The sequence below is a fragment of the Leptinotarsa decemlineata genome, unplaced genomic scaffold (genome assembly GCF_025532065.1).
Source record: "Leptinotarsa decemlineata unplaced genomic scaffold, Ldec_3_MD MMD2_P_RNA_scaffold_5, whole genome shotgun sequence".
Taxonomy (NCBI): Eukaryota; Metazoa; Arthropoda; class Insecta; order Coleoptera; family Chrysomelidae; genus Leptinotarsa; species Leptinotarsa decemlineata.
In genome coordinates this window covers 14,849,930-14,860,441 of record NW_027412532.1, presented here as the reverse complement: position 1 = coordinate 14,860,441, position 10,512 = coordinate 14,849,930, and the positions used below count along the sequence as shown (strand labels likewise).

The following is a 10,512-nucleotide window of genomic DNA, read 5'->3' as shown; positions in this document are numbered from 1 at the left end:
AAGTGCAGGGATCTTCACTGAAGTTATTCCTGCATATGCTGTTGGCGATACAACTGCCGCAACATATTTTCAATTATTGAAACACACTTGCAGACCGGTTTCGAGCAGTTTGGCCACTCGTCAGTGCAAGGCAGTATCTACAATCAACATGTCGATGATTCCTCATAATCAAAAAATTAAATTCCTTTCAGAGCATCATTCCTCGAACTATTCAGGAACGAACGACAAACAACATGTTTGTCAATTGCTCAATTCCTCGTCTAAGGAAGCAAACTCTACAAAATGAGTGGGCGGACTAGAAGACTGGCTATGAATCAAATTATCTAAGAGAACGATTCGTTCAGGTCAGTCTCAAATTACCTACACTATAGGCTAATGGACTTGCACCTAACAGAAAACAACTACTGGCCTGGCTAATATCACGAAGGGCGTTGAATTATATCCAGCAGGTGTCAGTGCAGGATTCTTCACGGAAGTTTTTTCTTGTGGTTTTAAGGCATCGGGCTTCTACAATTAGTATGTTTATCATTTATTTCCTTGTTTAAATTTCTGAGTATAGCCCAATAGTTTTCATAAATTTTATATTTCTATCCAGATTTTTTTATGATCTTCAGAGAATTTGGTATTTCAAATCGTTGTCTAGCTACATCCAATTGGACAAAGTTTAGCAAGATATGTTTCACTGTTAGCCTCTGCCTAGATTGTTGGCGTATTGGGGGTCCTTCTTTAAGTTAAGTTGACATGATCTGCGTGTTATCAAAGTTTGTTCTGTTCGTGTCTGTGAAATGGAATACCTCCAGGGTGTGATTTTTGGCTTCACCTCTTTCAATTTTGTATGTGTTCTTTCCCTCAAAAAGGAGAACGCTCAGTGTGAAACCTTGTGGAACCCCATTCTCTAGAATAAAAGATCTTCATGTCGAGTTTGAAATGTTCCGTGTTTCAGAAAATTTTGAATGAACTTGAATATATTTCTTTTCAAGTTCCACCTATCTAATTGTTCTAGAGTTGAGTAGCGCTGTTCTGGATGTTATTTCCAAGTAAGAATGCTTGGTCGATAGTGCTGGATAAAAGTTTATTCGATAGGGCGATAGCTGTGAATATTTTTCGGGACTTCACCAATTTTAAGAATTGGAATTATAATCGCCTCTCTCCATTTTCTGGGTACTTACTAGTTTGCCATATTTTGTTGAGTAAATTGAGAATAATATACGGGGATTCTGTTGAAAGTTTTTCATGAAATCATACATGATTCCGTTGTATCCAGGCGCAGAGGTTTCGGCATTTCTCAAAGCTGATTCAAACTCAAGAAATGTGAAAGGAATATTCTAGAGTTTCTCCTCCGACAAAATATCTGTGTCTCTCTGCTGTTGTTTTTATTGTCTACAGATCTGGATCTAGATTTGGAGTGCTGCTCATTACAGCAAAATGTTCTGCAAATCTTTCTTTAATTATTTCTTGGATATCTGTGATGAATTGACCATTAGCTGCGAGTACTTGAGAAACATAAAAATGTGGAACGCTTCACAATTTTGCGTGTTATCCTTGCGCAGGGGCATGCTGATATTCTCTGTATCGTTCCAATTTTAGTATATGTATCGCCGAAGCGAGTACCCTCCACTGAAGTCATTCCTGTATATGGTGTTGGCGATACAACTGCCGCATTCGATTTTCAATTATTGGAACACGCTTGCAGATCGGTTTCGGGTTGTTTGACCACTTGTCAGTGCAAGGTCAACATGAAGTCGATGATTTCTCATAATTGAAAATCGAAGTTTTCTTCCTTATACGAGGAATTGGGTAAATTTCGGATATGTGGTTGGTTACCTCGTCCATAGGCAGATGGGGCGATGACAAATATGCTGATGATAGACACTGCCTTGCACTGACGAGTGGCCAAACAGCCCGAAAGCGGTCTGCAAGTATGTTCCAATAGTTGAAAATCGATTGCGGCAGTTGTATCGCCAACACTGACACCTGTCGGACATAATCTAATGCCCTTCTTAGTATTAGCCAAGGAAGTAGTTGTTTTCTGATAGGTGTCAGTCCATTAACCTACAGTGTAGGTGATCTGAGACTGGCCTAAACGAATTGTTCTTTCAGATAATTTGATTTACAGCCAGCCTCCAAGTATACCCACTCAGTTGGTGAAGATGTGAATTAATCTCTGCTGAAAATATACCCTGTATCTGTAGAGTAGGGAGGGTGAATGTAAGCCCACAGCACTTATGCCACATGTGACCCATTGTACATCCTCTCGAGGAGTTGTCCTCGTAGGACATCGTCCATCCTGTCCTTTCCAGGAAGGTGGACAGGTCACTGAGAGACATCACTTTTATATCGGCAGGTGTAGCCTAAGACTCGCCGAACACAACTCTCTCATTGACGATAATCGAGCACTCGCATAGGACATGCCTGACAGTCTCATCTTCCTTTTCACACATCCTGCATAGAGGTGTGTCCACTAGCCCCATATTATGGAGGTGTTTCCTCAGTTGACAGTGGCTAGTTAGAAATCTTACTGTTGAGCGTAGATTTGACTGGTCATCGTCAGATATTTCTTCGGCGCCAGCTTCCCAGGGTCGCCCAAGATGATCCTGGCAAGATTGCATCCTTTTATTGCATTTCATCTCTATAGGGATTGAGCATGGGTGTGCTTTATGTGGTGATTTCAACGCATATTGTTATGATAGGTTCAGTCCAGCATTTAACAAAATCTGTGATGTTTTAGAATGTTATAATCTGAAATATACAGTATCGTGGCCTACACGATTTACCACTACTAGTGCCACTATAATTGATCAAATATTCACTAACTCATATGAAGAAACAACATGTTGTGTCATTGATAATGATATATCCGATCACAGTCTAGTATTTTGCGATATGGAGTTGAGTGAAATTGTTGAGTTGAGTTGAGCAAAAGCAACAAAAACAGAATACAGAAGGCGTTTTACGAATGAATCGAATTGGGTTGAAGTTTTGAATAAAACTGATATTAATCTTGCGTTTCAGGCATTTTTATCAACATTCTCGTATTATTTTGAGACAAATTTTCCAAAATTACCCACTCGTTCAAAAAATCAGAATAAAAAGAAATGGATCACACATGAAATAAAACAATCTAGTCAAAATTTAAAAGACCTTTTTAATCTACAAAAAGTTTGTCCCGAACTGAAAAACATCTTTAAAGTCAGAAAAAAGAGTCACGATAATTTGGTAACTTAAGCAAAAAAGGAATATTTTCAATACAAAATAAAGAATTCAGACAATCCTTCAAGATCTGCATTGCAACTATTGTCAGAGCTTTCTAATGAATCCAAGGCTATTAAATCAGACATAACTATAAACGATAGTTACACCATTGTTGACGATCTGAAAGACGTTGCTGAACTTTTCAATAAATTCTATACGGATGCGCCTAAAAAGATATTGAGCAATATAGTCTCCTCTGACAAGGACTTCAATAATTTTCTGCGTAACGTTACGTCACTTGCAAATTCTTTTTTCTCAGGCCATATCAGGAGCTAGAACTATTTCAGTTACTTAAATCAAAATTAAAAAATAAATTTTCTTCGGGATCGGATGAGTTACCTACGATTCTATTGAAAAAGTGCCTATCAGAACTTTTTGTACCACTTACTTTTATGGTAAATCTCTCATTGTCTCTCTGTCGTCAGAGCCTTGAAAATTACAGACCAATCACAGTACCTTCAACTTTTTCCAAAGTATTCGAGTATTGTTTTTAGATAGATTAATGTCATTTTGTCATCCTCTCTCCTCTAGATTGTGTAAAATCATTTATACTCAAACGTACACAATATATAGCCATCAACACTCATTTCTCACAGCAAACTGAAACAGACATTGGTGTCCCTCAGGGGTCCATATTGGGGCCAATTCTGTTCCTTTTCTATATTAATGATTTGGATGAACTTTCTGTACCTGCATCCTTCACAATGTACGCCGATGATACGTCGTTAATCACATCTGAAAAAATGGACCCTTTCTTGTGCAAGGAAGAGTTGACTTCTTTGAACGAATGGTTTTCAGCAAATTACTTGTTTTTAAATACTTCGAAAACGAAAGCACTGAGGTTTCACCATATCCAAAAAGAATGTAATGAGTTGTCATTCCAATCAAACGAATCGAGTCCATCGATCTCAACTAGTTCGGATAAAACAATTTTCTTAGGATTACGAATAGATAAAACTCTCAATTGGAAGGCTCACTCCCATTACCTAATCTCAGAATTGAATTTGATTGCCATTCAATTAAGAAATTTGCGGCATGTACTAAATATTGATAAATTGATACAGCTCTACTATGCACAAGTTGAAAGTAGGCTACGATACGGTGTGATATTTTGGGGATTCATCTACCCTAGCAAAAGCGAATTTTACGATCAATGACGAGGCTTTCACAGACTGATTCATGCAAAGATATATTCAAGAGACTGAAAATATTAACATTACCATGTCTAGCCATATCAGAGTTGAGTATGCTAGTATTCGACAATAATGATGAAATTTATGTGAGGATCAAACAAAATCATAGTTTTAATACAAGGGAAAAGAATGATTTTTCAATTCCATTCGGAAAATTCAAAATAACTCAACAATCTCCCAGTCATATGGCTCCTAAAATATACAATGCTCTTCTTTCAAATGTTAGAAACTGCATGACAAAACAATCAATCCAATGTAATTTAAAATCCTTTTTGAACAGTGTTTTATAAACTGGATGAATATTTGTCGTGGTAATTTGCGGCAAAATCAATTTTTTAGTATTAGTATTATTGGATTTTGAATGTAAACAAGTGACTTTTTCTATATGGTTTGTAACTATGATAAATGACTATTATTATTATTACATTTGGCTAGTTCCGCAAATGTCGAGTCATCAGGCCGTAGGTATCACTGGGTCCTAAAATTCTTATAGTCCGTTCATAATTTGTTGATAGCTCACTGCAAGTTTGACCCTCATTAGAGAAGTGAAATACAGAGAGGACAGCTAATATGATATAATAACAAAAACCAAACTAAAACTGGCAGTTTAAGATGTTTTCGACTAACCCACCTTGTATCTGAAGAAATACAATACAGCTATAAAACTTTTAATCCGATTATGTAGGTATTTTGAGTGGAAATGAGTGACCAGTGTCGTAGAGTATATGATTAAAACATTAGTTACTTTAAATAAATAAATATATTAATATTCTTAAACTGTAGGTACTGTAAACTGTATTTTTATTTTAAAAAAATTTCTTTATTTTATTCAAAAATAATAAGTTACTTGCAATTTGTAAAAGATACATTTATTTAATTAATACCTATTTTTAAATGATATAAACTACGATTACTTACAAAACTATTCAAATTCAAAATAAACAGGATCATCTTCGGAATCCGAGTCGTCTTGCAGGTTAATAATTAGCGGTTGTGTCTCTACAGTCGCATCAATTATATTGTCAAGATCCCACATTTTTTGTTCTTCTTCTATTGCATGTCTTACTGCATCTCGCCAATTTTGTTCTGTAATATGTTGTAAAGACTCATATAACAATTCACGTATAGCTTGTATTTTATATGACGTATTTTTTCTAGCCACATAGCTTTTCATTTGTGCCCAAATAAGTTCAATTGGATTTAATTCGCAGTGGTAGGGTGGAAGTCTAAGGACTGTGATGTTTCGTCTTTCCGCCATTTTGTCAACTACGTATTTCTTGAACTTAGATTTGTGTTGCCGGGCAATTTTTAAAAGTTCTGCTTTAACCATTCCATCTTCGTAAGGCAGGGACTTATTCCGCAGCCAGTCAATAATATCCTGTTTCTTCCACGCAGTCGTGAATGATAAGGTGCATTATCTAATACTATAATTGAGTTTGGTGGTATATGTTCAATCATCTGCTCAAAATACTCTTCGAAAATATCAGCTGTCATCTCCTCGTGATAGTCTTTTGTGCTTTTGGATTCAAATTCCAACAAACCAAGCTTAGCAAATCCTTTTTCACTGCCAATGTGAGAAACTATTAATCTACTGCCTTTACCAGAGGGTGGGGAAATACCAGTAGACCAACCTTCCATAAAGGCTTGCCTGGAGCTTGATAAATTTTTATCTGTCCAAATTTTTGTGAGAGTATGACCTGCGTTTACCCACGTTTCGTCCTGATAGTAAATTGGTCTTCCTTCAGCCCGAAATTTTCGTATAGATCTTAGATACTTTCTTCTCCAACATATTATCTCTTCCCGGTCAATCAAAAGTGATTTTTGGTCTGATTTCTCCAACCGGAAATTTAATTCTTTTAAAACTTGCCACAATTTGGTTCGTCCGACATGAGGCAAATCCGGGTCGTCTCTAACTTCTTGCAAAATTTTGTTTAAGTTGGGTATTTCTTTTTTGTAAAAAAAATTCGTGAATTTTCCTTCGAATACCATTTTTGGCAAATTCATCAATTTCAATAGGTTTTCTCCCCCTCTTTAAGTATTCGTTTGTATTTGGGTTAGCTATACCTTTTTTTTTTCTTTCTGATAGGAACCTATATATTGTTGACTCCCCTACGCCCGTCATGTTGGCACAACTCTTGATTATGTTCTGAACAGTGTTTGTGGGATTCTGAGAAACCAGAGCATCGTGAACGTTCAAAACAATAGTCTTCTCTCTTGGTGAATAGACAGACTTACTGACTGTACGCAACAGTACCGGTGTAAAACTTGATGATGTTGATGATGATGACGAAGCCATCGCAAGCAATCAAACAAAACAAGCAGGAACGAAAGGTACGTATATGTTTGTAGGAATATGAAAAAAAGTTACTCACGCACTGCACAAAATTCGCAAAATAAATATTAGAGACGTTAATTACTGCCGTAGACGCCGAAACACCAACGAGCCGTAAATTAAATGCGATTAAAAAATGTACTAAACCAAAAATTATTTTCGTTCGTAACAACTTCACCCTTTCAAGGCAAGTTTCGAATATAAACTGAAGCTTTATATTTAAAGAATAAACACCTCAGGAACCTCCGCCTATGATTTTACGAGTTTTACGACCGTTTTATGACTTGGGCCCTCATTTTGTGCTATCGACAAATTATGAACGGACTATAGTCCAGCCACTTCCTTGGCTAAATAGTCGCAAATGCGATTACCTTTCAATTCCCAAAAAATATTTCTAATATTCTTGGTGTTTCGAGGGTTTAAGCAAAATGCTGAGGTCACTTACAGTTTTAAAAGAGTCGGTCAGATCGTATATGAATAATAAAATATAATACTTAGTTCCTCGAATCAGCTTCCAATGGAACTTTTTTATTACATACGTTCAATTGTCATTATTATTCTATAATATGTTGCCGTTTTACCATCTAACCCTGTTCATACAAGTTGGGGGAACATGTTTTCAAAGAGAATACTACTCTACTCTGTAGAGCACCCGTATCGATAAAGAATTCCTGGATTCTGACAGAATGTCGTCCATCGAAATAAAAAAAAAACAGTATTGAATGCACGCCCATACTATACAGTCTTAGAGTGAAAGATAATTAGTTGACTTTTCAGCGATAACTAGTTTAATGCACATATAGCGTATACTTATACATAATCGAATCATATAAAAAATAATTGTGATAATAAATTTTCCATTCACTTTCATGCTTATCGTTTATTGTTTCACTTCGTTTGGAAATGAGTGGTTATAAACAAACACATACTCACAGAAGTTGTTATCTTACATGCAAATTAAACATTTTCTCGAGCAGGAAACAAATAAAGCGCTAATTAAATAATTTTAAAGTTTATGGTGCAATCCGTGGCTAGCACAAGTTTAGACTTTGAGAGTTGTTCGTAGGGGGGCAACAGCTGGTTAACAGAGAAACAGATTTTTTTTCTAACAGATATTTACAAAAACATCAATTCAATTCATCATTCTGAATGAAAATTTTTATTTGGCGAGTTTTGGTTTAACATTTGTGAAAAGAGATTGGTATGTTATGTCAAAGATCCATTGTAATATGAAATTTAGGAAACGGAACTAAGATTCAGCCGGAAATAATTAAATTCAAATTTATTAACAAATGTACAATATCGAATGAGTGTCTGTAAATATTAAATAAATTGTTAGTATGAACATGCATAATATTTTAACGCAGTCTGCTGAGTGTAGGTACCTGAGCACTGGTGTTTGACTAGGTTAGTTGAAAAATGAAGCTTACGTCAACTGTTAATAGATATTGTTCATAAAAAATAAATCGAAATGAAGAAATGTATCAAAAATAGTGTTTTATTATGAATGAGAGTGATATGAATTATCTGGTAAACTGAATTATTTAAATGAGAACACATATTCAATTTTTTCAGTATCATCTATCATCCAGTTATATATTGTTTTTTGAATGCTGTTGATCTCATCTTTTCAATTTCTCGTAGATCTATATTGTAAATTTAACAACCAATACATATGCGTGTAGAGTACACTTAGCAATTTGAAAGCATTTATTGGTCTTTGATCTTATCTTATGCTGATGTTCAATTATGTTGATATTTGCAAAATGTGTTTTATATAGATGGTACTGATTTTGTAGAATGTTTGTCAAAGAGTTAGGATGAATTTTTTTTTATGGAAATCAAAAAGGTTATTTAAAAATAATTTTTATTGTATACTTATTAATAGACTTGACATATTTTAATGAATTTTCATATGCACCACCTATGGATATGTCGAAAGATTTTTGGTAAAACTTGGGATTTATGGTGCAATAACATAGTGGCCGAAGGCTCTACAGAAAACGGCCCAGTCGAAGCTCTCTGGCTTACAGAGACAGGCTTGTCTGGTCATCAGTGGTGCCATCGGTACCACACTGTCAGCGGTCATGGCGATCCTTCTAGATCTACCTCCTCTCCACATTTTTCTGGAGAGAAAGGCTAGATGGACTGCATAAAGACTTGTGCACATTGCCAGTTGCACAAATCAATTTAATGCAGAGTGCAACAGACTGTTGGATGACACTGGTAGTCTCAGAATTCTGCAAATGCCTCCAACTGCCAACTATGAACTGCCTTATAAAGTACTGATCCCGAGTAGAGAGGACTGGATCCTGGAGCAAATAGTTGTTATTTCCCATCTGGGTTGAAAATTCCTTCCTGTTCTGCTGCAGGTGTTTTCAGTCGCACACCCAGGACAGAGATATCAACCTGCCTAGGAACCTATGCGACTGTATTTCAAGCGTAAATTTACGCTATTGAATTATGTGCGGAGAGATTGGAAGAATCCAACCTCATACACAAGTCAATAAAAATATTCTCGGACAGTCAAGCGGCGTTGGAAGCTCTTGGCTCCTACCGAGCAACGTCTATGTTGGTAGCAAATTGCCAAAAACGACTCTCCTCGATAGGAAGACTTAACAGATTGTCTCTGGTCTGAATTCCTGGCTATACTTGCCTGGAAGGCAATGAGGCTGCTGACTCCTTCGCAAAAGATGGTGCTGCAAGCAGCTTCATCGGACCAGAACCTGTCATTGGCATTGCTTTAGGCTTTGTCACACAAAGATTGAACACCTGGATGGCAAGAAGATTTATCGACTTCTGGCAGAATCTTCCAGGATAGGCTCACTCCAAGGAGTTCATTCACCCTTCGAAGCTTGGTACCAAACAGTTATTGAATTAGGGATGTAACACATAGTTAACAGTATCGTTAATACATCACATTGAAAAAAGACAGTTGCGAAAGAAAATGTAACGAAATAATAAATGATAGAAAATGAACACCATAACGGAATGTCTCAAGTTATATTTTTCAAGTTACCGTCTCATGCGATATTGCATCAAATGTTCAAATTGTCTTCCATCATTTCTTAAACAAATACTTGCTCTAGAAATAGTGTGCTTGTGGAAGTTCTCTAACACCTGTGGAGTGATAGCGATGCAGGTACTCCTTATTGAATCTTTCAATTCTTCAATATTTTCAAAATGTTTTCTGAATACTTGATCTTTTATGAAGCCCCACAACGAAAAATCTAGAAGAGAATGAAACGGTGAACGTGGTGGCCATACAATAGGACCATTATTTCCTATCCACCTTCCTGGCTTTGTAACGATCTAAATTTACTTGTAAATATTGTAGATATTGTTCGTTTATTTATTATGGAATCGACAGAATTGTCATTTATTGATGACGAACTTTTCGTCACAGCTAGGGACACATCTGGTTTGCCAGTGTACCCAACCTACATTTTCAAAGAGTTTCCGTGATTTTTCTCTAAAAACAACGGTGTTTTCGCCGCCATTTCTATTGTATCTCGTGTATTGTACAGATATCCAATTATTCTACTAGATTTTCCTACAATCAAAAATACTTATTTTCTATCTTGCTACCCTATTGGTCCAGAATAGTGACAGCAAGTTGTTAATCAACGTAGTTGATTGTTCTTTTTTCTTAATGAGATTGATAAATCGAGAGGAAGGAAGAAAACCGAGGCCCTCTCACTTTTTTGGAGATCGGTGCCCTATTCTGTACGTGAT

General features: G+C 36.2%; 1 non-coding gene across 1 annotated transcript; it reads right to left on the bottom strand.

Moving 5' to 3' along the window:
* Positions 1-1,505: 1,505 nt before the first annotated feature.
* On the bottom strand, positions 1,506-1,611 carry LOC111514576 (U6 spliceosomal RNA). Its single transcript, XR_002723385.2, has one exon. It is a non-coding gene; the product is annotated as a U6 spliceosomal RNA (small nuclear RNA).
* Positions 1,612-10,512: the final 8,901 nt, after the last annotated feature.